At 41.3% G+C, this 26844-nt stretch overlaps 1 long non-coding RNA gene across 3 annotated transcripts; it reads right to left on the bottom strand.

Moving 5' to 3' along the window:
• Positions 1–4535: 4535 nt before the first annotated feature.
• Positions 4536–24696, bottom strand: LOC308399320. Of its 3 annotated transcripts, none has more exons than XR_013972124.1 (3): positions 23964–24696; positions 20418–20870; positions 4536–5109 (listed from the first exon to the last, which is right to left on the bottom strand). It is a non-coding gene; the product is annotated as an uncharacterized lncRNA (long non-coding RNA). The 3 variants fall into 3 exon arrangements; XR_013972126.1 differs by lacking the exon at positions 23964–24696 and having other exon boundaries at positions 4536–4790; positions 4924–5109; positions 20418–20976; XR_013972125.1 differs by lacking the exon at positions 23964–24696 and having other exon boundaries at positions 20418–20984.
• Positions 24697–26844: the final 2148 nt, after the last annotated feature.

Below are 26844 nucleotides of genomic sequence, written 5' to 3'. Positions count from 1 at the left end.
CAGCCTGGTTCTGTTAGAAACACATGAACGTGTCCATAGATCAGTGTGTGTTTAACATGAGAGCTTCAGCCCTGCTGATGTGTTAAATAAAGACATGCAGGAAAACTGATGAGACTCTGAAATAACTCTTTATATTTATAATGTAACTCTGCATCAAAAGAACAACAAAGGATCCCAGACAGCTTTCTGTGAACAAAGACCATTCTGATGTTTCTGTGTTTCTAACACTTTGACATTATTAGTAAACAGACTGCAGTGAGCAGCATTTATAAAGAGCTTCTATATAAAGATATGACAGCTGTTTGACAAGTTTATCACTCTGTGTTTGGACCTGATCAGTCCAGCTGTTTACTTGAAACATGTTCATTTACCTGTTCTGTTATATTCATGTTCTTGTCTCTGTTGAAAACACATTTTAATGTCCCTCAGATTTTTCTCCCAGATGAATAAATCTAAAAATGACACAAACTGACTGCAGCTGCTTTTTGTCCTTTCTGTCAAAAACCTTCATGTGACTCATGAGAGACACGTTTCAGCTGTTTGTGACAGATCAGAGGCCAACAAGTCATTTATAACACTTTCCATCATTGTTTAAAGTTCTCAGTGTTTCTGTGTTGCTGCGTATAGGATCTCCCAGCATCATCACTGTGCTGTCCAATCATTGTGTGCGAGGTTACCCTTATAGTGCGATGTGTGTTTGCACAAAGAGAAGCATGTGTGTCAAATATAAATAAGCACAGAACAGAAACAGCTGCTCGTTTCTTCTGTTTAGAGTCAAGTTAGTGTTTTGTGTCTTTGTTTGAGGCCTGATGTCGAGCAGAGGTGTGTGTAACTGCACTGGTCTGTTATATGTGTGAAGTGTGTGCTTCTCTTCAGCATCATCTTTGTCACTGCTGATTCCTTTGTGTCATCATGTGTTGAGAAGAGAGAACAGTTATAACGGAGGAGCAAAAGGAAGCCCTGAAATCTGCATCAACAAGGAAGTGTTGGCTCACCAGTGATCCCAGCAGAGCCACTGGTTTGGCTCCAGTTGTTCTAGATTCAATGATGTTGTTGCTACAGATACATGTCAGCATCTTTATTGAATTTAATATGAAGCAGAAATGGTGTCATTAGGAGAAGAAGAGGAGAACAAGTCCGGCGAGGAGGCAGCAGCTCTTAAAGATGAAACAGCAGCTCAGCCCTGAGCTCAGAGAGCTGCACATGAAAAAGCTCCTCAAGCAGATCCTGTCAGAGGTTTGTCATCAACAGGAGGAACTGTTCACATCATAGGATGAAGATGCTGTCAGCTGGATGAAGAAGGTTATTTAATGCAAACGTTCACACTGAAGTCAAATTGTTGTCGTGTTGAACAGATTCATGTACTGATCGTCTCCAGAATGTTAGAAGAGCTTCAATGGATCATTAGAAACAACTTACAGCTGCACAGCTGTGTCAAACACATCTGTGTGTCATTGTGGGATTGTTGTGTTTCTACATGTGACACACGTCTAAAACATGCACACAATCTGAACACAAACAGGGACTCATGTGTTCCCACAGCCAGATGCTGAGAGCCATTTCCTTGTAGTCCTGTGTCTACATACATGAACCATTAGATGTTATTGGAATGATTGTCAGCTCTGATAGTTTCATGTGTGTTTAGCTGGACGCTGTTTGATCCTCGACATGTTTAAAGGTGTCCAGTCCTGAGACACTGGGGCTGGAAACAGCTGTGATGTCATTGGACTGTCACACAGACAGAAGTGCATGAAGTGAGCAGCCGAGGAGCCGCTGATGTTTTGGATTCAACAGCATTTGAAAGGTCGACACAGACACATTTGCACACAGAAAGCTGAATCTGTCATATGCCACAGTGAACTCACTGTTCAGTGTTTTTCAGGAAGCTTCTTAACTGCCTCTGCTGCCAAACAAGCAGCTGATGTCCTTGAGAAGAAGCTGAAGAAGTCTTCAACAACAAATACAGGAAGTGGACTTTCAAATACTAGATTCACTTTAGACTCACAGAGAAATGACTCAACCAGCTGTGTTTGACTATATGAAAGGTCAGTGTGTGTCTGCACACAGACTGTTGTGTTGGACTGTTATTCAGTTGTCTGCTGAATGTTTTCAAATGTCTGCATCTCAGCTGTGATGAGGCTGGGGGTCATGGGAGGCCACCGTAGCAGCCTCTTCAACATCATGACATCATCATAAATGCTGCTGGACTGTCTGATGGGCTGACGGTGAAAAAGCCGTCGGGAAGGAAACAGAAGACATTTCAGAGGCTGCAGCAGATTTCTTTGATTCGGGGCCTTTTTCAGCTTTATTGGACAGAGCAGTGAAGATAAGTGACAGCAAAGCAGAGAGAAAGGGGGCGTGGCCCGGGTCAAAGCCAGGCCAGCTGCTCTCCACCTCGTGGTCACCTGCTCATCCTAGTGAGCTCCACCAGCAGCCCTTTCACACACTTTACACTGTCAAACACTGTGTGTGGACCTCAGCTAACAACAGGCTACATTTAAGTCTGGACTACATGCTTTTATATTGTTTTTATTCCATCAGCAGCTCAACATCATGAGCAGCTTTGACATAAAGACATCAAACTCAAGCTGACTTTAAACTACTTTTAATACAGGGGCTCAAAAACAACAACATCTTTATTATATATCAGGACACAAAGTCATTTCATCTCAAAGGGAAACAGCTTTATTTGGAATAACCAGCACTATCAACTGGTTTGGGATCTCCACCAGTTTCATGTCTTTGCAGCTTCTCCAACAAAGTTCCTGTAAAATCAGCATGTTTGTCTTTATTGGTTTGATAGTGATTGATTATTCAGTCCCAATCTGCTGTCATCGAAAGAACAAAATGATGTTTCTATGAGTCACAAAGCTCCAGATGTTGTCGGCTTCACAAAGAAAACAAAGAACTTAAACACAAAGTGTTTGGAGCCAAAATGTTCCCAAGCTGCTCTTTTTGAAATGGCAGAGGTACAGTGGTGTCTAACAGCACACTGTGGAAGGCAAACATGTTATTGTTGGATGAAACTTCATGAATCCTTTGTAGATTTGAGCTGTTGGAGCCTTTCTTTTCTCTTCAGGTGTACAGATGCTGAGGAGGCAGGTGAAGCAGGTGGAGCTGTTGTGATGCTGCAGAGGGTGTGTCTTAGTAACTCTGTGAGGCAGAACTGGATCCAACATTGTGGATGTGTTGATGTTGGAGCCATTAAGAGTCTCTGGCCACACTGTAGGATTTCCCTTTGATCCACTGTGGGGGCATTTTGGAGTCTGTCAGTGAAACTCTTCATGTTTGTGTTTGACTCCAGTTTATAGAAACAGAGAAATGTGTCATGCTTTTGTTCGGCCTCCACAAATACACACATTTGTTCATTGGTTGGACTTTTTGGAAGGAGACACATTGAAAACCATGTTAATAAGATCTTGTTGTTTCCTGTGGATCCGACACAGAGAGTGGACTTCAGACAGAAAGCGTGGAAGAGATTTTAGAGGCCGTGTGTGGCAACAGGAAGTTTCTGTGTGTTTGCTGATCTTACATGTGGAAAACAACACGTGATGTTTGTGAAGTTCTACAATGATCATTGTTCTCACAGCATTTTGAGTGGGAACAGTTCAAACTGGGAGTAGTGGGAGTTATTTACTGATTGAAACAAGCTGAATGTTTCTGTGACGATGAAGATCAGCAGCTCAGCTGATCAATGAACTGACATCTATCAGTCGTTTCATGAGATGAAGTCATCAGCAGACATTTGTTCTGACTGTGTGATGAATGTCAGAAGGTCAGGGCTCTGCTTTAGTCACTGCTTGATGATCATTGGCTCATTGTTGAATCCAGGGCCCAGTCTGACCTCTGACCTTTGCTGCAGGTCTTCTGTGTTATCTCCACTTTCATGTCTGATCTTCTGCTGTATCGTCCAAAATAAACATCTGGATCATTTCCAACACTTCAGCAGATCTTTAGTTTGGGCAGTGCAGCACAGAATAACACATATTGTACTATACTGCCCACTTCCTGATCTTATTGGATCTGTGTGTGAGGTTGGTGAAGGAAACACATGTTTACTGAGTGAGTCGCTGCCATTAGGAACTAGTTTTTATATCACAGCCTGGAAATCACACAGGACCATTTCTGCAAGTGAAAAGTCGTCATTGGAGGAAAATGATTGTGTAGTTTGTGCGACTGAAGAATTGTCCCAACTACATGTGCTGCTGACCCTTGACCTTTTCTTTAGGTGCACAGAGGAGTCTGTGGGAACATCCAGAACTGAGGCATCTTGTGTACAAACGTGTTCAGACCAGATGTCAAATGATGTCAGATGTCATCCGTGAATGGATGCAACTGTGGATCGTTCCAATAAAATGAGGCAGTTTTGTAAGTACAAGCCCACTACAACCCATCATCAACATTTTAAATTACATTATACATCTTCACTGATATAAAGCACCACTATTTTAACCTGATTCACTTTTTCCACCCTAACAGTTCATTCCTCAAATCAAACAAGATATTTGACCCTAAAAAAATGCATCAACAAATAATTTTGTAATAAAATATTTATTCTTCAACTTTTACAAGTGAAATCAAACAAGTGTGTTTAAGAGTGAAACCAGAGTGGAAGCTGCTCATATAGAGTCCAACCCAGGCTAAAGTAAGCTGAGTAGAGCAGCACCATCAAAGTGTCGGCTCTCTGGACACGGTGCAAGATCGCCATCTGCAGGACTAAACTAGTTTTTCTCGCCCTCCTCGTCAACATCAAGATGATGTCATCGTACAGCAACTGATTCCCTGTCCGTCTGGAACAAAGCATTTACATTAAAAAGACATTTACAGAAAATACAAACACCAACAACACATCTCATCATCACATGATATTTTATTATTTATTATATTATATATTTTTATTGTACCATCAACATCAACAAATACCAGCATATTTTCTTTGAGATTGAGTAGAGTGGACCTTTCCCTTGGTTCACTTCCTGCTCGCAGCATCAGCTGACCTCTGACTTCCTGGTTAAGGTCTCTCAGCGTTGACTGGAATATCAAATCGGACTCACACCATGTTCTTGTAATGTGGTCATGTCTGTCCGCTGTTTGAAGAGCATCTCTGGCCTAAACACAATAGGAAGAACAACAACACGGCTAAAAAAAAACAACACATTTCCATATTAGATGAAGGGCACCGTAACTGGAAATGGTAACATTCATCTGATGCTGCTTTGGATTTATCTTCTGTTTTAGACCAACTTTGATCACTTCGAGCCATCTTAAGTCCGTTTGTTCTTCTCACTCACTAACGTCTCGTATGATTTCAGATCCCTGCTGTTCCCCAGCTGCCCTGTAGGTGGCCTCAGTGTGTCTCACACCATTTACAGATGATTACAGGTCGTTTACAGTTCAAACAGGTCCAACATAAGAAATATGCAGAAAATATCCTGCTATAACAGTTTGGGTCAAAGTGCAGATGTTCCAGATGTTCTGAGTCTGTCTGTGTTTCATGTTAACATGTAGATGTTGGACCAAAGTGAAGCTTTTTGATGTGACAGCAGGAATGTGAAGTGTAACTCTGAGCTGTAGGAAATGAAACTAAACGGACTTTTTCTCCTTTATTTATAGGAAAGTGTAGGAGAGCAACAGATGAACAAGCGTTACTGTAACAGGAAACATCAGAGGACCTGTATGTTCATCATCATCACTGTTTCCTTGTTCTGTCACAAACACACAACACTTCCTGCTCTCTCTCTGATGGATCTGATTGGCTGTTTCATTCACAGGAGGTCAGGGCGTCACACAAACAGCTTTAACTGCACAACGACACACTTTAAATCATCTGCAGACAAACCTGTGTGTTTGATTTATGAAGAAATAATAAAGACGTGTGTACAGCTGTCCATGAAGCAGCTTCTCACACAAACTCTGACACTTCAGCCACTTTAATTCCTGCAAAGCTGCGTAATAAAGAGCTGTGACTGCTATGAGCTGCTGATGATGACTGCATGAAGCTCTCAGCTGAAGCTTCTTTCATTTATTTTAATGTTAATGTCGCCTTTTTAAGCCTGTGTGAGGATTTTAATGACACACATTAAAGGAGCTTCTTTGATTAGAACCAAATTCATGTTGATTTTCAGCCTGAAATGATAAAAACTTTAATAATTCTGTTTATAATCATCAACCTGGAGACTAATGAAAAGTATAATAGTGAAAAAAAGCCTTTATTATTTGAGTAATGCCTGAATCTGCTCAGAGACGGAGACAACACAGAGGTGTTGATGACAGTTTGACATTAACTGAATTAAAAACTAGGGCTGTCAAATGATTAAAATTTTTAATCAGATTAATCACAGCCTAAAAATTAATTAATCATGATTAATTGCAACTCGAAATATGACCAAAATGTGTGCAAACATACGGACAGATAGCGGATTTTTACACACTTGTTAGTGTTATTTAATGCTAAGACCACGCTGAGTGGCCTGCGTTCACTCAGCGTGGTCTGACGTAGGCTGGGTGTTGTGCTGGAAGAGAATTAATCACAGCCTAAAAATTGATTAATCGCAACTCGAAATATATGTGTATATGTGTATATGTGTGTAAAAATCGGGACAGATAGTGGTTTTTAACACACTTGTTTGTTTTATTTATTATTAATTGTGAGTACAAACAGTACAAGCAGAACAGGGCTTCAAATAATTGTGAGGGATTTTTACTGAATGTTTTCCACCCGTTTAAATCTAGCACATTGTTTTATCCATATACATCTTCAAGTTCACAGAACATAGGCCTAATTCAACAGGCAAAATAGAAAAAATCTCCAATCATCCTTTTGGGTAAGGTAGATTAGTGCAAAAAAAATATGAACAACAGTGAAAAGTATTGTTTAAATCACATTCAACCATAGAACAAGCTCTAAACACACGGTCCTCTGGTCTACTCATCCTTCAGCCAGTTGCTGAGACAAACCAACTTGTCCACGTTCTCTGAGTGCAGAGCAGACCTCTTCTTGTTCACAATGTGCCCTGCTACAGAGAACAGCCTCTCACAGGGCACTGTGGAGGCAGGAGTGGCCAGGTATCTGCGAGCAAGGCGGGCCAGCTGGCTGTGGGCTCCTGCATGAGCTGCCCACCACTGTAAGGGACAGTCCTCTAAGGCAGTGCAGGGCTCTGCTCTGTAGCGCTGTATGGCTCTGTCCTGCTGTACCTCCTCCTCTGACTCAGAGTCAGAGTCCATCTGCAGCAGGCTCAGCCTCTTCTTGGCTGGACCTTCTTCTGCAGTGTGTGATCTTCTAGGAGAGTCTTCATGCAGCATGCCTGCCAGTGTGGTCCACACTGCTTCTCTGTCAGTCTTGGGCACACTGCGTAGGTCTTTAAAACGTGGGTCCAGTGCAGTTGCGATCTGGAGCCATGCATAGTTGGTATGTTCCTGGCGGGAAGCAAGGTCTTCCTTAAACTTCTCTTTAAACCTCACCACATATGCAGGGTCCTCATCAGTTACTTCCATGACACGGCGCAGATGGCAGAAGGCTGGTAGAACTACAGAGCAGGAGACGTAGGCCTCTCCTCCCAGCAGTTCAGTCACATATCTGCAGTGGAATACACACACACACACACACACACACACACACACACACACACACACACATACACACACACACACACACACACACACACACACACACACACACACACACACACACACACACACACACACAGATAAGACAGCAAATTAAAAAAAGCTTTTTATTACTAGGTATTAAGACATTTTCATAATAACAAAACTGATTTAAGATGTATGTTTGATACATTTAATCTAAACCTACAATTATGGTCACAATGACAGGCTCACCTGCAGGGCTCTAGAAGTGTCTCCAGTCTCTGAAGTTTGTCCCACTCTGGAGGCGTCAGGAGGACAAGTTTATGCTTTTGTTTATCCAGAGTCGCGGTTACTGCAGTTTGGTTGCGGATCAAGCGCTTCACCATCTCCAGCGTGGAGTTCCAGCGTGTAGGCACGTCCTGGGCCAACGGCTCCTGCTTGCGCCCCAGTGACACCTGCTCTGCGTTCAGCTCTGCTGTGTTTGCTGGGCTGTGCTTAAAATGGCCAACAATTTTGCGACATTTGGCCAGCGCAGTGACAAAGCCACTGTCTGCGAGACTCACTGTGATGCATCTCTGTAGAATGTGCGCGGTACACGGCATGTGATTGAATGGCATGATGCGAGCCGCGGCGATCATATTGCGCGCACTGTCCGTGCCTACTGTTGTCACCTTCTCCTCAATTCTCCACCTGCGAGCAACAGTCTGGAACTGCTCTGCACAAGCCTCCGCAAAGTGCCGCTCTTCCGTTTTCATTATAGTCAGCGCAAAGGATGTCAGACCCCAGGCTTCAGTGATTAAATGCGCAGTAACTCCCAGGTAATTGTTATTACTCAATGATGTCCAGTGGTCTCCTGTCAGAGCCACGCATTCTGTGTGAACTAAAGCCTCTTCTTTTTTCTTTTTCTCCGTTTCATACAGTTCGTGGATTCGAATTGTTATTGTGCTTCTCGCTGGGGGCTTGTAGGACGCGTCCTGAGATGCAACCTTTAAAACATCCGCAAAGCCCTTGTCCTCCACAATGCTTAGCGGTCTACAGTCCTTTGCTATCCATTTGGCTATATTGTCGGTCAGTTTGTCCAAAGAAGACTTACCGAGTGGCCTGCGTTCACTAAGAGTGGTCTGACGCAGGCCGGGTGAAGCTGCTGCCCCAACAAACGCGTGTTTGGCATTAAGGTGGTATTTTAAGGTCGAATTTGAACGGTGAAATTGAAACTCTTTACTACAGTGAGTGCAAATTACAACGCATTTGTTTATTATCCCATCTATGTTCTTCTTGTATTTGAATTCCCCATCTAGAAGGCCATCCTGTTCCTGCTTCTCCATTTTCAGTGGCGCGGTAAACAAATCAAGTGGAATTATGGGAGCGACTTTTTTTTTTTTTTTATCTGCGTGTTGCGCTAAATAGTTAAATATTCTAACGTAATTAATTCCAAAATTTAATTATCGCAATTAACGCGTTAATTTCGACAGCTATATTAAAAACAAAGTGCTCTTATTGTGAAAATCTGCCTCCTACTTCTTTAAATCATTTTTATGTATTTTTTAACGTCACAGTGAAACATTGAGGCATTAATCTGACACAGTTTGATCAGCAGCTGTGTTTTCACTGACGTTTCACTTTGATTTGTTCAGGCTGAGCAGAGAGGATCGGCTCTCTGTGTGCGCACTGCTGAGAAACACAAGCTCATTTCTGCTGTTTCATGAAAAGTGTTATGGAGGAACAAGAAGTTCAGCCTCTAAACTCTCAGCGTGAGGACTGAGTGAAGAGTTTCAGAGCAGAGAGTTTTGGCTCACAGCTTTTAGCGTCTACACAAAGAGACGATTACGCACTTGATCTGAGAACATCTCCACCTCCTACAAACAAACTCTCCTACGAGCAGCTGTCACAACCACAACAGGCTGAAGACTGGATTTCTTCAGGTCAGATTTACTGCAGTTTGCATAAATTGTGTGTCACAGACTTTGTAGTTCACATTTGTGTGACTCGTTTAAATCTTCTCCTCCTGAAAGTGAAACTCTTAAAAACACATCAGGCCACAACCTGCTGCAGGTTGTGCAGCAGGTTGTGAACATCGATTCATTAATGTTGAATTCTCTGCAGCTGCTCTGTTGCCATGTTGTTGCAGTACCGTATTTTCACGACCATAAGGCGCACTTAAAAGTCTTAGATTTTCTTCAAAAAGTGCGGCGCGCCCTATAGCGCAGTGCCCCCTATGTGTTGTAAGGAGGACGTAGTAGAGAACACCATGAGAACGTTAAAGGGTGAAGTGTGGGCGTTGATCGTATATACCGGGACAATCGCACATACGTGTATAAAAGAACAGGTATGTGCGTTATGCAGGACATCGTTGTTTTAACAACCCTGAAAATGGCAAAGAGACACGCTTACGAAGCACAGTTTAAACTGAAGGCCATCAGCTACGCGGAGGAACATGGAAATCGAGCAGCGGCGAGAGAATTTAAGATTAATGAATCGATGGTTCGCAAGTGGAGGAAGCTGGAAAACAAGCTCCGACAGGTCAAGAATACGCAGCTGAGTTTCCGCGGACATAAGGCGATTGATAGAGGATTTTTATGAAATACAATATAATCAAGTGTGTTTTATTTTCTAGTGTTCATATATTTTCACATAACCAAGCCTATTGTTAAACAAAACACAATGCATTCCTTACTTCAGTGTTTGAGATGTTTGACAAGACAGGATATACATGCATTCTTTACTTCAGTGTCTGTGATGTCAGATAAGCATGAATACTGCTGTGTCGTTATTTTTCAGTTTGTGTGCAGAGGTTAGATAGCTAAGACAATGCCTGAGCTCTCCCCTTTCCGTTAAAAGAGGAAGTGCTATGTAATCCATTTTGAACTATAAATAAAGCAAGCAGCCTGTACTCGTTGTGTCTGTCTTCTCAGAGGCATTCACCCGTGTACACGTTCTTAAACTCTGAGTCGGTCTGCAGTGTCTTATTTCTCTTACTTGTGAACAGATGTCTAAACCCCTGACAGCGATCATCGAGCAAAGAACGAGCGGGAGAAGCGTTTCGACGGTCACCATTCGGCTAAAAGCAGTTTCACTTTCACTTTTTATGAAACGGTGCCATTTTTCCATCCGGACCAGGACTACGGTAGCGCAGCAACTTCCAGCGGATTATAAGGAAAAGCTGGCCATCTTCCGCTCCTACTGCAGCAAACACATCGGCGACAAACACATCCAGCGATGGATGACCGATGGAGACCACAGTTTCACCAAGAGTGGAAGGCAGCGCCGGGAGAGTTACGCCACAATTTGCCAATGGATTGTAGATGCTTGGGCTAACATGTCTGCTGGCACTGTTGTTCGAGCTTTCGCAAAAGCCGGCATCATTTCTGAGGAGCCGCACGGCACGGAAAGTGACTCTGACAGTGAAGAAAGTGAACCTGGCATGTTTGATGGAGATTTAGCTGTTCAATTCAGACACAGAGGATGAGGACTTCGATGGGTTTGATGATAAAAATGTGAGTACCAAACTTTGTTTTGCTCCTGCTTTAGTTTTAAATACGCACACTTGTATGCTTGTGTGTTGTTGATGATGACGATTACCGGCAATAGAAATGTGAGTAAGGTACCGAACTCAGGTTTGCTCCCGCTTTATTTTTAAATACTCATACGGTACTTGTATGCGCCCTATGGTCCAGTGCGCCTTATGTGTGTGTTAAATACAGTAAGGGCACACATAACTGAGACTGCGCCTTTTAGCACAGTGCGTCTTATGGTCGTGAAAATACGGTATATTAATAACTAACCTCGTGTTGTGGACAAATGATCTCAGTTGTTCTCGTATGGGCTCAAAATGTGGTCATAAATATTTTGTACTTGTAAAAAAGATTTGTATGTGTATAAAAGATTTGTGTGTGGACTTAGAAAAAAACCCCCTGCAAGTTACAAGTACGGATTTTGACCCTATTTTTCTTCCTTTCATCTGATTGGTCAATGTCATGTCAATCAACAATGTAACAATCCAATTAGAGAACAGATGGGTTTGGCTGTCGAGGGGCGCTTTTTTTTAACTGCAGGTCTTTGCCTGCATACATGCACATATGTCCCTCTGTGGGGGGTCACTCCCACTAGGTTTATATCTGGGACTCTCCATCATTTGACCTTAGAACTGAAGAAGCTTCTCGGATGAGAGGTGAAACGTCTTCAAGTAACTTAAAGAAGTCCAGACGCTTTTCTTTGCAAGCTCCTTTGACATTTGACCACGAGCAATCTTTTCTGGTTTCTTTGTAGCCAGAAACCAGCTCTCTCCTCGGCTTCCTCCACTACACGCTTGCCCCACGCCAGTCTCCTCCGTCACTATAAAGGGGAGAGTCATGAGCTCCATCACCCTCACCTGTGCCGTCCAACGTCCCGCCACCAGCCTCCACTGCAGCAGGCCAGAGACCACACCCCTGCCACAATAAGTAAAAGTATATCCTTGCTGTACCCTTAATGCTAAATGTGCTAAATTAACCGCTGCCTTTGCCCCTTTGGGATTATTCTTATGTCACTGGGATGTTGACCTTTGACCTTCACATTAGAGAGATGGGCAGACATAATTAGTGTATGAATTTTAAAGTAACAGGTAATAAAGAGAGTGCAGCAAATGTAGTCAGGTTTATTACTCTGTATCACACATGAGTGCCCGAGGGAGGCGGGGCTGACTGGGGAGACACAGGAAACAGAGAGACAGGGCTGACTCGACATGAACCGATGAAACGTGGGACACGGGAACAGAAACTAAACACAGGCTGAAATGAACACTGAGGGAGGGAGAACTAAGATTACTGAGAGCCTGATAAATAAGAAGAACAAAAACCAAGAAAAACAAGAGTCAAAGAAAACCAAAAACACAAAGCATTGGGCCAGGACCCACTGCTGTGACATTTATATGTGATAAAAACATTAAAAACTGCTCAGATGTTGAAATCTTTCTACGTATACTTTAGGTTCAGCTCTCCAGCCTGGCATTTGGTTAAGCATGATTCAAACATTTGATTTTGTTTAACTGGTTTTAATTATAGTTACTTTTTGTGAACATTTGTTGCAGCATTTAAAAATACATCATTTATTTTCAAACTTTTATTTGATTTAGAGCATCATATTTGACCAACGTAAATGTTTTAATTTCATATAAAATAACTGAAGCAGTGAACTAAATATCTGAAATCTTTGCTTCCTTAAAAGTTATAATCCTACTTAAGTTATAGTGCAAACGCTTAAGCAACAAATATACTTGATGCTAATTAATTAATATTTCCCTTTGATGTTGCAACTATGCAGTCACTTCTGTCTTTAAACAAAATAATATTTTCCAGTTACAGAAATCATAAAGTCCAAACTAAAGTGCTACTGTTGCTATATGCATTTTATATAAATCATGGATGATGGTCCTGACATGAAGGAAGAGAAAGTTACAGGTTGCATCCTTTGACTTTGTCTCCGTGCCTTTGGGCGATTTTCAGAAGGACAGATGTTTCTGTTCAATTCTTAAATCAATTTTTTCAAACACAAACACTATTTTAAAGCTTCTAGAGAGTAAAATATTAATGATAATTATAATAACAATAATAAAAACAAAAGCTCTCAGCTCCATCAAACCAAGCAGCAGAAAGAACAATAACTGAAGAGAAAACTTTAACCTTGTAGACTTCATTATGTTCCAGCTGCTCTACATACGCTGTGACCTCGAACTTAAGCAGAGCGTAACGTATGTGCAGCTCAATAACTTCATAATCAGACCCTGTGGTATTTAGGCAGCAGAACAACTAAGAATAACAACTACAAATAATGTTTTTAGGTTTCTGTTGTACTGCAAGGTTCTGTACAGGAGAACCAAACCAAGAGCAAATATTACGTCTCATTTACACCTGAGCACGAAGAGCCATCAACATTTAGCAAATTGAATCATCTTTGTTTAGATGCAAGAAGAATCATATAGAAATGAAAGAGTAGAAATAGAAATCCAGAGCAAAGATATCCTCTAATTCAGCGTAGCACATGTGCAGCTGCTGCGATTCACGTAAGCATTCGGCTCGTCGCTGTTGCAGATTTTTCTCTCGCTGTTCTGGCTCACAGCGCTGCAAACACAAAAATAAATATCCCCAAAGGTGTGAAAGGGAGCTAATTAGTAAGAGTATTGTTACTCTCCGCAGGAGTAGTCCAGCAGTAGAAATCAGTCCAATAACAAGGTGTGTAACATCTAGCAGGGTGACAGAAAAACCCAGGGTAACTTCTAAGGACCTCAACGTCTCTCTCACATTGTGTTTTTAAACATGCTTCCATTTGTCACTTCAGTCTTTACTCTGAAATACAGGAAGAGAAATCATGGCTGAAACAATTTCTCATGAAACCAGGGGTGTGGTCCAACAGTCAGTTTGGTGAGGAAGGTTCCTAACTGAGAGAAGTGACCCAGAAGTATCTGTGTAGCAGCCACAATGAATCCAGATCATGAGCTTTATTAACTGATCAAAGTCTCTTCTTTCATCTTCTGTATCATTCAGTTTGCATTGGTAATGCCCATTATTGTAATGCTTTTTTAAGACCAGCAAAACTTTATTTCACTTTGGGTTAGCTGGGATAAGTGATGGATGGAGGGAATTTTACTTCAGCCACAGAAATCCTAAACAGGAAGGAGGAGCAGAGTTACAGTGGATCACTATCCAGCAGGGAAACAAGGTTTATTTCAATTTCTTGGCCATGAGTGAGATTTACTGAGTGGGCAAATTAGGGAGACGACACCATCAGATCCCGAGCCCTCCATGTGTTAATCAAGAGACGGCTGCTGTGCTACATCCATAAATAATGAATAAATTAGGAGCTAAAGCTGAAAGGACAGTTTATTTGTACCATCTTCACGTGAACACATTCAAGAACATCACAGATGAAGAAACATTAAAAACTTCCACACTACATAAAGCAAGAAAAATAGTTTTTCTTTCAGGTGGTTTCAGAAAAACAGAAACATCAAACATCTCCAAGACTCTCTTTGAAAGAACTAAAAACCTTTGTTCTCATGGTCCAATCATGAGTGAACTCCCCGATGAAGCCTTGTGTGCTAAAACATGTCAGAGTTTTAAAGGTTAAACATGAGTTTCCAAAACGTTTTGCTGGAGAACAATGAACTATTTGACTGAGTTTCAATCATTTACAGACGAGCAAAACCAGGACAGAGAAAAAAGGACAAAACTGACTCAGTAAAACAACAGAAAAGAAGATCCCATGTAGATCTGTATTATGTAGAAGTTCAGCCCAGCAACCAGTTCAGTTCAACACAAGTTTAAATGATTCTATCTGAACTCTGTGGAGCCTGATCTCAAGCTTTTTGAGTCTGACACAGAAACCAGAGGATCTTTCTGTGTCTTCAGATTCACTGTGATCCAGTGATGGGAGTGATTTCAGCCCTGAGTGATCGCGCTGATGTTTGCACAGAGCAGACAATGAGGTGAATGTTTGGGCACATTGGTAACAGTGAAACAGTTTATTAGTAACGTGGGATCGTTTGTGTGCAGAGTATGAACTGAGATTCCTGAAGCTCTTGTCACACTGGTCACAGCTGTAGTTTCCTTCCATGTGTGTACGTTCATGAATGTTACGACTACGTGAATGTGAGAAGCTTCTCTCACAGTGTCTGCACTTGTGTGGTTTCTCTCCTGTGTGGACTCGTTTGTGTGTTTTAAGCTTCCATGCAGTGGTGAAGGATGACCCACACTGATCACAGAGGTGCTTTTTAACCCCACTGTGAATCAGTTCATGTTGTTTTAACTCACTTGTTGTGGTGAAGCTTCTCCCACATTCTTTGCAGTATTTCAGTTTGTCTCCAGTGTGTCTACGTTGATGTACTTTTAGGGTAATTTGCTGACTGAAAGTTTTTCCACAGAGGTCACAATGAAAGTCTTTCCCACCACCACAGTGATGACAGGGTTGAGAACTGGATCCATCTGTGTCGCTCTGCTTCTAAACAAAGACACAAAGACAGTGTAAGTCAGTCCTTCAACATTTGTATCCTGAACGTCGCCTGAAATAAAGAGCATCTCTGCAGACGTCCAACTACATTTGACTGTTTCAGTTAACACACTCAGTTTACTGGGCTGCAATAACTACAATACTACCACCATAATACTACAGTAATACTAAAATCATAACTGAAAGGAAAATCTGAATAATCACTCAGAGCTGCTTTTCCATGCAGTAGAATTGCTAACATGCTAACACAGTTTAATGAGCAGAGTTGTTCCAAACAGTCAGGCTAAAATGACAAGATATAAATACATACCTCACAGTAGCTGCACTTGTAGAGTCTCTTTCTGGTGTGGATCTGTTGGTGTCGTCTCAGGTGACGTGGAGATTTAAAAGTCTTCTCACACAGGTCACATTGATAAGGCCTCTCCTCAGTGTGGGTAAACATGTGTTGTTGTAAGTCTGTGTGAGTTATAAACTGTTTGCCACACTGTTCACAGCAGTACACATCATGTCTGGTGTGAATGCGTAGGTGTGTATTTCGGTTCCCTCTCTGGCTGAAAGTTTTTCCACAGATGTCACAGCTGTATGCCTTAATTCCAGAGTGGGTAACTAGATGACTCTGTAAGTTGCTACTGTGAGTAAAAGCTCTGCCACACTGATCACAGCTGTACGCTTTAACTCCACTGTGGATGAGTTGGTGTGTTTTTAGGTAACCCTTCCAGGAAAAAGACTTTCCACACAAGTCACAGCTGAACGGTCTCTCTCCAGTGTGGATGACCTGATGCTGTTTTAGTTTAGCCCTCACTCGTCACAGGTGTGTTTTTTCTCTCCCTTTCTTCTGTGAGGTTTGTCGGCCTCCTGAGAGCGCTGACTTCTGGCTCCATGTTGGTCCTGCAGTGACAGAGATACAAACAGAGGCAGTGAGTGAAATGCAGTCGTGGAACAAACTCAACCTTCAAACTCCATTAACACTAGTTTTAAACCTGAAGGTGGAGCGTGGCACCAAACACCTTAAAGGTCTCTTATCCCCACCTGCTGGTAGTTCTAACACATTACATCCAACCTGCTGTTAAAGATAATTCATGACCGTTCAAACACTAAAATCATGCCCATCCCTCCTGATTGTACACACACACACACACACACACACACACACACACACACACACACACACACACACACACACACACACACTTTTATAATTTAGATTATTTTGTTGTTTCCTATTACATATTTCTATAATTTGTATAGATTTATACAGAATTATTCAGTGATAATAAATCCTATGTTTGTTTATTCTAAAGGAACCCCGTTAGCTTCCACAACAGATGTTGCTCATCTTCCGTCAAATACTCACATAAATTATTGCACAATAAAGTGGATTCAAGATATCCACATAATTTCACTCTTACATCCACAGTGAGGTTTCACAATTGTTCAAATATAAGCAATCAATAATAATAATAATAATATCAATAACATTGAGGCACATTACACAAATGTCAAAAACAAATCATGTCTTACAATATTTACAACAACTAAAAGCTCTGTAAATCGGCTTTTAAGTGTTCATTGAAGTTTTGAATAATTCTCTAATTTTTTAAGGCAACTTATTCCACTTAAAAGTTGCTCTAAATGTAACAGTTTTACAAAACGTTACTTTTAACTCGAGCATTTACTAAATTGCAGCTTGTTGAAAACTGTGTAATATGATGATGTATTTCATCTGGATACTGCAGCTGAGCAGAATAAATGTGGTGTGTTTAACAGAATTGCTTTCTTTAGAACTACAAGTAAGCCATAGAATATTTTAGCCTGTACAGGAAGCCAAGAAAGGTTATTATGCATTTTATCAATATTAGTATAGTATGAACATCTTCACACTAATCTGGACGCCTTATTCTGGACTAACTGAAGTCTGTTAAGATCTGTCTTATTAGCTGCTGACCAAATGATTGAACAATACTCCAGATGAGACATTACTAGTGCATTAATGACATCTTTCATAATGAAGAAGTGATACACAAAGAGCATTTCATAGCCATAGCTATGCCTTGTCGGCAGAGTTATGTGACATTAGTGATGTTTGTACTTTCAGCGTTAACTTGGTTTTAAAGCCTTTAAAATATACGCCGTTCAATAGTCGACCTTAATCTGACAGAGAATGTGATGATTTTGTGGATAATTAAAGTCAGTCATATATCCACAAACACAACAAGCTGAAAGTCAGTGATGCTGCTCGGTTTGCAGTCCTGAACATCACGGCACAAGCAGGATTCACTGCACTGTTAATGTTAGCTGTGTTATATTGCTGCCTCTGTTCGGTGGTGTCGAGCCAAACGCACTTTAACGTGTGTTTGAACGAGCTGACGGTTCACTCGTTAAGCTGAAAGAAAGATGCTTTAATCACAGCAGTCACACATGTGTCCACTGCACCATCTGGAACTCTTCTTGTTTACACTCGTAATAACACAAACACTAAATCCTGCTTCTCTGTGCTGTTGTGTAGCAGTGTGTACACCTGAGACTGTCACCTGTCTGTCTGTCCTGCACTCTCTCTCTGTTTCTTTCTCTCTGATTGTGGAATAAAAGTATGAACATGTGTTTATAAGTTACACTTGTGTTTGAATCCTGCAGCTTATCACACATTTGATTTCCATGTGTGACGACTGCAAGTGTCCAGAGTGAGGACAGACTGAGGGAGCCACTGCTGCACATCATCTGTGAGGCTTTGCAGCCCTGATGATCCACCAGGACAAACTCAGCAGTGTGTGAGGAAGAGGAGGAGGAAGAGCCAGCAGCAGCTGACAGATGGAGAGAATAGACAGACTGTTCCCTGTTTGTGAAGGACTGCTAGGAAAGTTTAACATAACTGTCTGTGCTGAATCAGTCTTATTAGGTAATGTTCAAATAATGTGATCATCCCAGTGTTTCCAGTGTGGGAGAAAGTACTCAGGGCCTTCAAGTTACACACTATGAAAGGCAGCAACAAGTTTAATGTTCAGAAACCTAAAGTCTGTATCAGCAGCAGGATGGAGCTAAAATAAATGTTGGTTTCAGTTCTATGAAGCTTTGAGTATTTTGGATCAGTAGCTGCTGTGTTTGTTGCATCATATTGCTGTAACTGTTTATATGCTTTATATATTCTGAGCTAAGTTGATCTATAGTGTTACATGATACACTCTCAGAAATAATATAAATATATATATATAAATAACTGTTAGTATCATGGTTGCTAGGCAACCTGGGCAGCGCGACGGAGGTTAGACGTCCCATTTCACGAGCCTACGAGCCTCGCACTTCGGCCTTAGCGGTCTTTGAGTCTGCGGCCCTTGAGGACTTTAAAGCTGCAGAACCTGAATCGGGATACAGCCATGATGATCTCCAGCCTCGTGCTCGCCAACATTCTGACCTGAGTTAAGAAGACGATCACTGAAATGGTCTCAGCAGGTCCTTTGATGACAGCAATGAAATGCAGTGGTAAGGCTGCCACGATTAGTCGACTAGTCACGATTACGTCGACTATCAAAATCGTCGACGACTGATTTAATAGTCGACGCGTCGTTTGAAGCTTTGTAAGATCCCAAAAGCAGGAATAAGTAGCAGGATTTAAGAGTGTAATAACGGACTGAAACAGAAGATGGCAGCACTGCATGTACAAGGATGCCAGCTGCCGTTAAACCCCGAAGAAGAAGAAGCTCTGTCCCAGAATTCATAGCGCGGCCCAGCGCAGTTTCCAACAATAGCGGCAGCTAGTTAGTTTTAATATTACTCTTATTATTCTTTCTGGGTCACAAAATAAACGTTTAACATATTTTCAGGCGAGAATGTAGCTGTGTAAACCTCAAATATCGGCTCAGTTTATCAGGACACCACATATTTTCAAAAGCGCTCCGACGTTTTCGGAGAAGTCTGTTACCCACTAGCTCGATAGCTAGCCGGGGGCCATGAGAGCACCGGACTCCCGGCAGATCGTTTTCAAACCCACCGCCCTACTCAGGTTAAACATGATATATAAGTCACTTAGATAAACTTAAAAATGTTATTGTTTGGCTTTTTTCAGTATTTTATTTGTTCCTGAGTAATTCGGCTGAGTTTATTAAACTTCACCAAAACAATCTGCACATTTAATTAAAAATTAATAAACTACCATCTTGTCTTTATTTTTAGTTAGCACATACCTTAAACACTTAAAGCTGTAAGCTAATGATAGTTATATAAGAGCAGATGCTGCTGGTGCAATAAGCTGTACGTTTTACGTCCAATGGATGATGATCTGATTAGTCGACTAATCGCAAAAATAATCGGTGACTAGTCGACTATCAAAATAATCGTTTGTGGCAGCCCTATGCAGTGGTAAGGCTTTTTGGGGATTAAGTTCGTTTTCATGGCAAAGAAGGACGATGCAGTTCATCTGATTACTCCTCATAACATTCTGGAGTGCAGGCAAAATGCTATTATAAAAACTTAAGCAGCAACTTCTCCAGGTTCCAATATTTATGCAATTCTCAAACCTTTTGGCCACGACTGTATAACCTCTTCTGAAGTTTAGTGGATATTATACATGGTTATGCTCAGGATGTGTCGGCCAGTTTCCACTGGAAACGCCTTTTGGTTAAACTGTCAGCGAGGAATTTGCATTTGCACTGTTACATTTTTATATAACTTTAATGCACATAAACAACAGCTGCTTGTTTCAGTGAAAATACATTGATGGGTTTTTAATAAAGTTGTGCAGCTGTAAAGTATTTTGTCTGGTGTCAATTCTATCGTCAGCTACATCGTTATGGCAAATGTTCAAATGTATATGGTGATAAATATCTGTGGTCATATGGTCCTGCTCTGTCTGTCACCTTCTGTGTTGAGCTCATTGTTTCCTCTGTAGTGGCTGAGCTGAGTCCAAGTAGCTGAAAATGTTCCTCTGCTGCTCCGTCAGACTCTCCTCCTCCTGCTGATCAGCTGGGACACAAAACAGATCTTTGTTAGGCTCCACACTGCACTGAAGAGTCAAAGTGTCTCATATGTTCATCTGACAAGTAAAAGAACACATTTTTGTTTCCCGAGGTGGGCAACTTGTTGGAAACAAACACAAAAGCTTTGAGCACTGATACCTGCCATTGCTGGCATTGAAAGATGCAACGCCAGCAATGTGGATTGTCAAGACTCAAACCAATCATCAAGCAAAGACAACAGGGATCATTTGTTTCTGTTTATTTAGCATTCACAGCATTTGTAGTTGCCTTCTGTGCAGGGGAAGTCCACGCACACTGTGTGGTACCGCCATCCGCAGAAGGTGCATTCAACCTCTGTAAGAGAAACGAGATTGTCTGAGACTGAAATGATATTCACTAAAGAAGTGGTGATTTGTAAAACTTCAAGTGTATGATAAGGTGAAAACAAATACACAACTGCATGTCATGTAGTTGAAGGTTTTTTTTCCTTTGGAAGACCGGAAAACACTGAAAGTTACAAATTAGTCCTTTATTTATCCAGGTAAAAAAAAATCTCATTGAGATTAAAAATCTCATTTCCAAGAGAGACCTGGCGTCATGGCAACACAAGTCACATACCACACAGGTATATAACATTTAAAACAAACACAATATCCCAACATGTGTAACAAATGTATTGTGCTTGAAACAAATTCAGAATAGGTGATAAAGCAGCTGCACATGTGTGTCACGAGTAAATCTGGCTGTATAACAAACAGAAACAAGTGATCTGCTGTCTTTGCTCAACGGTTGGTTTGAGTCTTGACAATCCACATTGCTGCCATCTTTCAATATGTTGAATGCACCAGTGTAAGTGCAGCCACTCAGACTCAATGTGTTCATAGAAACAGGTGCAGATGTGTCACGAGTTCATCCAGCAGTAGCTATGGCACTTGGCCACAGGGGGCAGCAGTGGACTGACCTGCATTCGAGACTGCTCCAGCTGCTCTGTGACAGTCAGTAGATCTGCTACAAATTGCAGATCATATGCAAGTTTTGGAAATGACATTATAAATATTCTTAACTTAGCCACGGCAGCATTGTTGATGTATTACCTATATACTACAAATTATTCCACCTGCTGAAAAGTGGATCTAATGTGGGCGGACTCACACTTAGCAAATAAACCTGTGATGTGAGAATGTAATCAAACTGTTGATCAGAGGCAAAGTAATTTAAAGTTTATGATGCTATCGTCTAATGTTAGCTGACATGATGTTAGCTTGTAAACTTATGTTGTTGTCTGGGTCTCATGTCTGATCTGATGATAATAACTGTGACAACACAGAGATTAAATAAAGGACGTTGGTGGGACTTCTTATGTTAGAACTATAACTTCAGTTAAGGAGTGAGACGTAAGGTGACAAGGAGAATGAAGAGAATGAGAAAGAAGTAACTGGGAAGAGAAAATGAAAACACAAATTTGAAATGATCAAATTTGTGTTAACAGATGATGGTGATTTTAAAAATTCAAGTAATTTAAAGGTTTTATCCTATTTGTTGTTGTTTTTTTCATATTCTTCTATTTGCAAGAGGTTATTAATAAAACAGGTTCTCTTTCTGGTTTCTCTTTTTGGACGCACTCTCTACAGCTCATCACATCCAAAATGGCGGATGTCAAGTACAAAACCTCGACAGAAACAATCAGCAAGAATTTTAGCATCAGTCCAAAATAAAACTGTCCAACTACAGAGTTTTAAAATCCAACTAAACTATGAACAGAGATCTTTTACCAATAGGCTATTGATGAGATGACAGTGGTAACAAAAACGTACACATCCGCGCACACAGACAAAATGGCGGGAGAGCGTTTAACGGTCGACCTCATGAGTCCGTTACCGTGAACTATGGAGCGGCAGATTTGTGCTGGAACTGAGCTGCACACAGCTGATGTTAGCCAGGAAACATTACACACTGCTAACGTTACCTTCACACGGAGCTCCACACGGAGACGATCAGCGTCAGGCACAAACACCAAGTTCAGAAAAGAGGAACTTTGAGCAGGAAGGAAAGAGTCAGAGCGGCGTTTGAGGACACGTTTACAACCACGAACATCAGAATCTGTCTGTGCTGCATTCAAGTGCAAGTTGGAAACTCACTAATCTCTGTCATGTTGTCCAAAGATGATTTATTTCTGCTGGTTTTCTTGTTTGAAACACAAACATGTGTCAGCACTTTGTTGTTCTTCACCCTGCAGCATTTGAATATTTCAGGAGTAAACTGATCATAAATTCATGAAGTCATGACTGAAAGTGCAGACTGAGAGTGGATCACATGATGTTTGAGGTGTGTCATGTGACATGTTCAGTATTGTCACACATGTCTAGATTGTCCCTGATATCATAGCTGCTCAAACACTGATGATTATATTTGAAGAATTATTCCTGATGGCAGCAAAGTTTGAATGGAGCTCTCTGTCTGTGCTGATTTGTCGCCCTCTGGAGGTCAAAGCACAAACTGCATGATGTCACTGTAACCACCACGGTGACAGGAAGTGTTTTTAAATGATGAAATATGTCAGTGATGCTGATAGTGTGTTCATCACAGACGTTCAGGCTTCGTGTTGACATGAATCAAAGTTAATGTCATTATGGACCAAGGACAGTACTCTGGGTCTCCTGCAGAACAACTCGAGCTGTGATACCTGAATGAAGAGCCTCTGCTGCTTTAAAGAAGGAGGCTCGAGGCAGAGGTGAGGTGCAGACCAACCAGCTTTTATTCAGCAACTTTAACAGAAGGATCAGAAAAATAAAACTATACAGCACAGTGATGCTGACTGAAGCCACAGCATTAAACTAAACAAGCATCGGATCATCTTTAACAACATCTAATAAATAATGACAACTATTTACTCCTGTATTTCCTACAATAAAGCCTGTTCAGATATTTGTTGCTGATGGAAATGTAAAAGGCTCCCAGGAACCAAAGGACAAAAACAGAGGCAACAGTCACAGCTGCAAAGGATCCCCTAACACATAAACTGGTTCGAAGATATTTTCTAGCTCTGCAGAGGAGCTTGATTGCACGGACAGTAAAAAGTGGATTCAATAACAGCAGCGAGCGCTGAGTGATATAACGGTGCTGCGAGCAGCAGTGCAAAGGCTCACACAGAGACAGCAGCTACACTGTGTGTGGATGTGATCCACAGTCACAGCTGTGGGTTTCAGTCAGTGTGTCTCTAACTTCATGGTCACATTTCAAAGCTTATTGCAGCCAGAAGATGTTCAAGTAAAAGATTTATTGCTGTACTCGTCTACCAGGATAACAGGAGGTTCATAAAGCTGTGTAATACTTCAGCTTTCCATCATGCAGTAGTAGTTGTGTCCCTTTGTGTTCATTAGTGTGTTCACACGTCTACTTTAACTTCACTCTGTAATGAAAGGATTCAAATCACTGATAAATACATACATGCTGACTCTGAGTCTCAGTGAAGGAGGAAAGGATGGATGAAGGCAGCCTAGTGTGGGTCATGTGTGTCCAGCAGTCATCCAGGGCCTGGATCCATCTGTAACAGGAAGACAAAGTCCAGCCTGTAATCATCCTATCAGGCACAGCGTTTCCATCCAGCATCCTGACGACGCTAACAACCCGTCAAACGTCTCCTCTGGTCCACAGAAGTCACACTTCCTGTGTCATGTTTACCTTTTTAAGTGTGCTATTCAAGCCTGTGTGACCAACTCTGACTCTCCAGATTCCATCCTGGTCTCTGCTGCAGCTTCTTCTACACGACTGTTTTCTGTATAATAATATCTGCCTTTCCCGTCTCTGTCCCAGTGTGCCTGCCACTCGTCCTTCATCTTTACCTTCATTATACTCTTCACCTCACTTTCACTGTATTTTATAGTCAAACCTGCACGACTTCTTCTTGCTGCACCTTTTTAAACTTATCGTCCTGTTCATTGCATCAACACCGATATTCACAGGGAGCCATAAGAAATCCACTTCTATCCCTCTGTGTTTGATTCTATACAGTAAATGAAGTATATCAAAAACAATATGTTGCCTAGAGTCTGAAGACATATCACCTGTGCTCACTAGCACGCTGCTAGAGTCCCAGCAAACCACATACCTGCATATTAGTGCGTCCTCCACCCAGTTCAAGCCAGTAACATCACTACCAGCTCCCAGTATAAACTGCCACATCATCTGTAATTCTTTTACTCATCACCAAACTTATTTGTGGGAGAACAAATGCAGCAGCCGTTCTTTTATCTGACAGTGTTGACGCATCAGTAAATATCCTCACATGACCTGAGGACTTTCCCACTATATGAACCTGCTTTTAGTCGCCCCTCCTCCCTCGCCACAAGCTTCCTTTACAACATAACTTATAAAAAACAACTTTATTGACAATCAGCAATAACAATTACAGACAGTCTAGAAGAAGAATCACATGATCAAGGAGCAGAAGTTTATGGTTTTAATAGCTTTTACATTTTGGGAAAGTTTTAAAAACATTGTTTGGTTTTCTTTCTAAAGCGTTGAAAGGACGGCTTTGCATCAGAAAAGTAAGATCAGCAAATGAATCCATTAAAGTTCTTTTGCCTTGTTTGCAAAAGAAGCCAAACAACATTTGTGTTACAAAGAGAGACTTCAGAACAGATCAAAGATCACAAACATCAGGCACTGATGGAAACAGCCAAACACAGAAACAGAGGCACCAGCAGGTGAAGGAGGCCTGTTGTAGAAATGACTCTGAGTGCTCAGGTAGAAACGCATGAAGAACCAGTGCGTCTAATATTTGGAAACCAGTCTGTGTTTGAGCGTCCTGGATGAAACACAGATCATGTTGCAGAGCGAGGACGTCGTCTTTCCTCCCGAGTGTGTAACTACAGGACGTGTGCAGAAGGTTTAATCGTCCTCCTGACAGTTACTGATGAACGAGTCCTTCAGGGAGGCTCCAGGATCACTGTGGCTTTTACCAGCTGCTGCTAAACTGAGAGGTGTTGCTGCTTCATGTGTGAAGATGTTTGCATGGCTTTAACAGTGCAGACGTTCCTCATGTGCACCCATTTCATATGTTTTATTGTGATGTTTAGTAACATCTGCTTCCCTCCTTCAGGCAGACGATAAAGTGAGCTCAGCCTTAAACATGTGGAGAGAACGTTTGACCGACAGTCCTGGGACGACTGCAGAACAATGGTTTGTTTTTAATGATAAAGTTTCATAATGGAAATAAATGCTGAGCCTGTTTCATGATGTTGGCCCTGCAGCATCAGGCAGGATTAATACTGTAACAAACGTGTGTCACAGTTATAATGACTTTAAATGAAGACTTGGGTTGGATGGAGATGTCAGCTGGATTTGTGCTGACTGTCACTTTAAATGTTTTCAGTTCAGCTTCTAAATCTACTTTTGTATAATGTTTGCTGAGTTTTGCACTTCATGACGCTTTTAAGAAGAGCCAATAAATCCTGACTTTACACCAAAATAAAGGTTTAATGTGTTTAGTGTGACAGTGGAGGAGAGCGCACATAATAAGAGTCATTAACAGAATGGTGACAATTATAATCTGTCTCATTTTAGGAGCAGCTCACAGGCACAACAGACTACAGAGCAATCAAAGCACCAGTTAAACGTCCATGTGACCGGCTTACAGCCAATGAACAATCAGTCCCCACTGTCCCCACCAACATCACTGTACTGGAAAGACTGTGCTGCCATGGTCAGAGATGAACTGGTACTAAAATGTAAGGCAGCTGATGTGTGTGGCCTTAGCAGCACAAATGCATCACGGCTGCAACGCTGCAGTGTGTTTAAACATTTGAACATTTCTGTGGCTTCAAACCAGCAGCTGCTCTGTACTCAGTCGTGTTTGTGTGTCTGTCAAAGTGATTGTTGTCTTTAAAAAGCCTTTTGTGTTGAGTTTTGTGAGCAGTGCCGAGCTTCTCTGTAGTCTAAGCTGAGTCGATATATTTGATTCCATGTTTGCTGTGATTTTCAAAGTCAGCAGCAGCAAACCCATACGGTAAAAAAATACATTTTTCCTGGCCAAAATATATTTCAAATATATGGTAAATATATTTTGTATTTGTGATGCTCCAAAAAAATATATTTTTGAAATTGAAAATATATTTCTTTCAAACCAAAATACATTTCAAAACATATTTTAGGGTGAAGAAAATACATTTCCAACCTTACAGTAGAATGTATATCAAAGTATCCTTTATTTAAAATATATTTAGTGCAATAATGATGATAATGATAACAATACTAAAAGTAACATGTTTTATGCACATCTGCAAAAAACAGTTGGATTCAAACAAAACAGAGTCAAAGGTCTATCACG

Source organism: Rhamphochromis sp. 'chilingali' (assembly GCF_963969265.1).
Source record: "Rhamphochromis sp. 'chilingali' genome assembly, chromosome: 1".
Classification (NCBI taxonomy): Eukaryota; Metazoa; Chordata; class Actinopteri; order Cichliformes; family Cichlidae; genus Rhamphochromis; species Rhamphochromis sp. 'chilingali'.
This window is presented reverse-complemented; position numbering and strand designations above follow the sequence as displayed.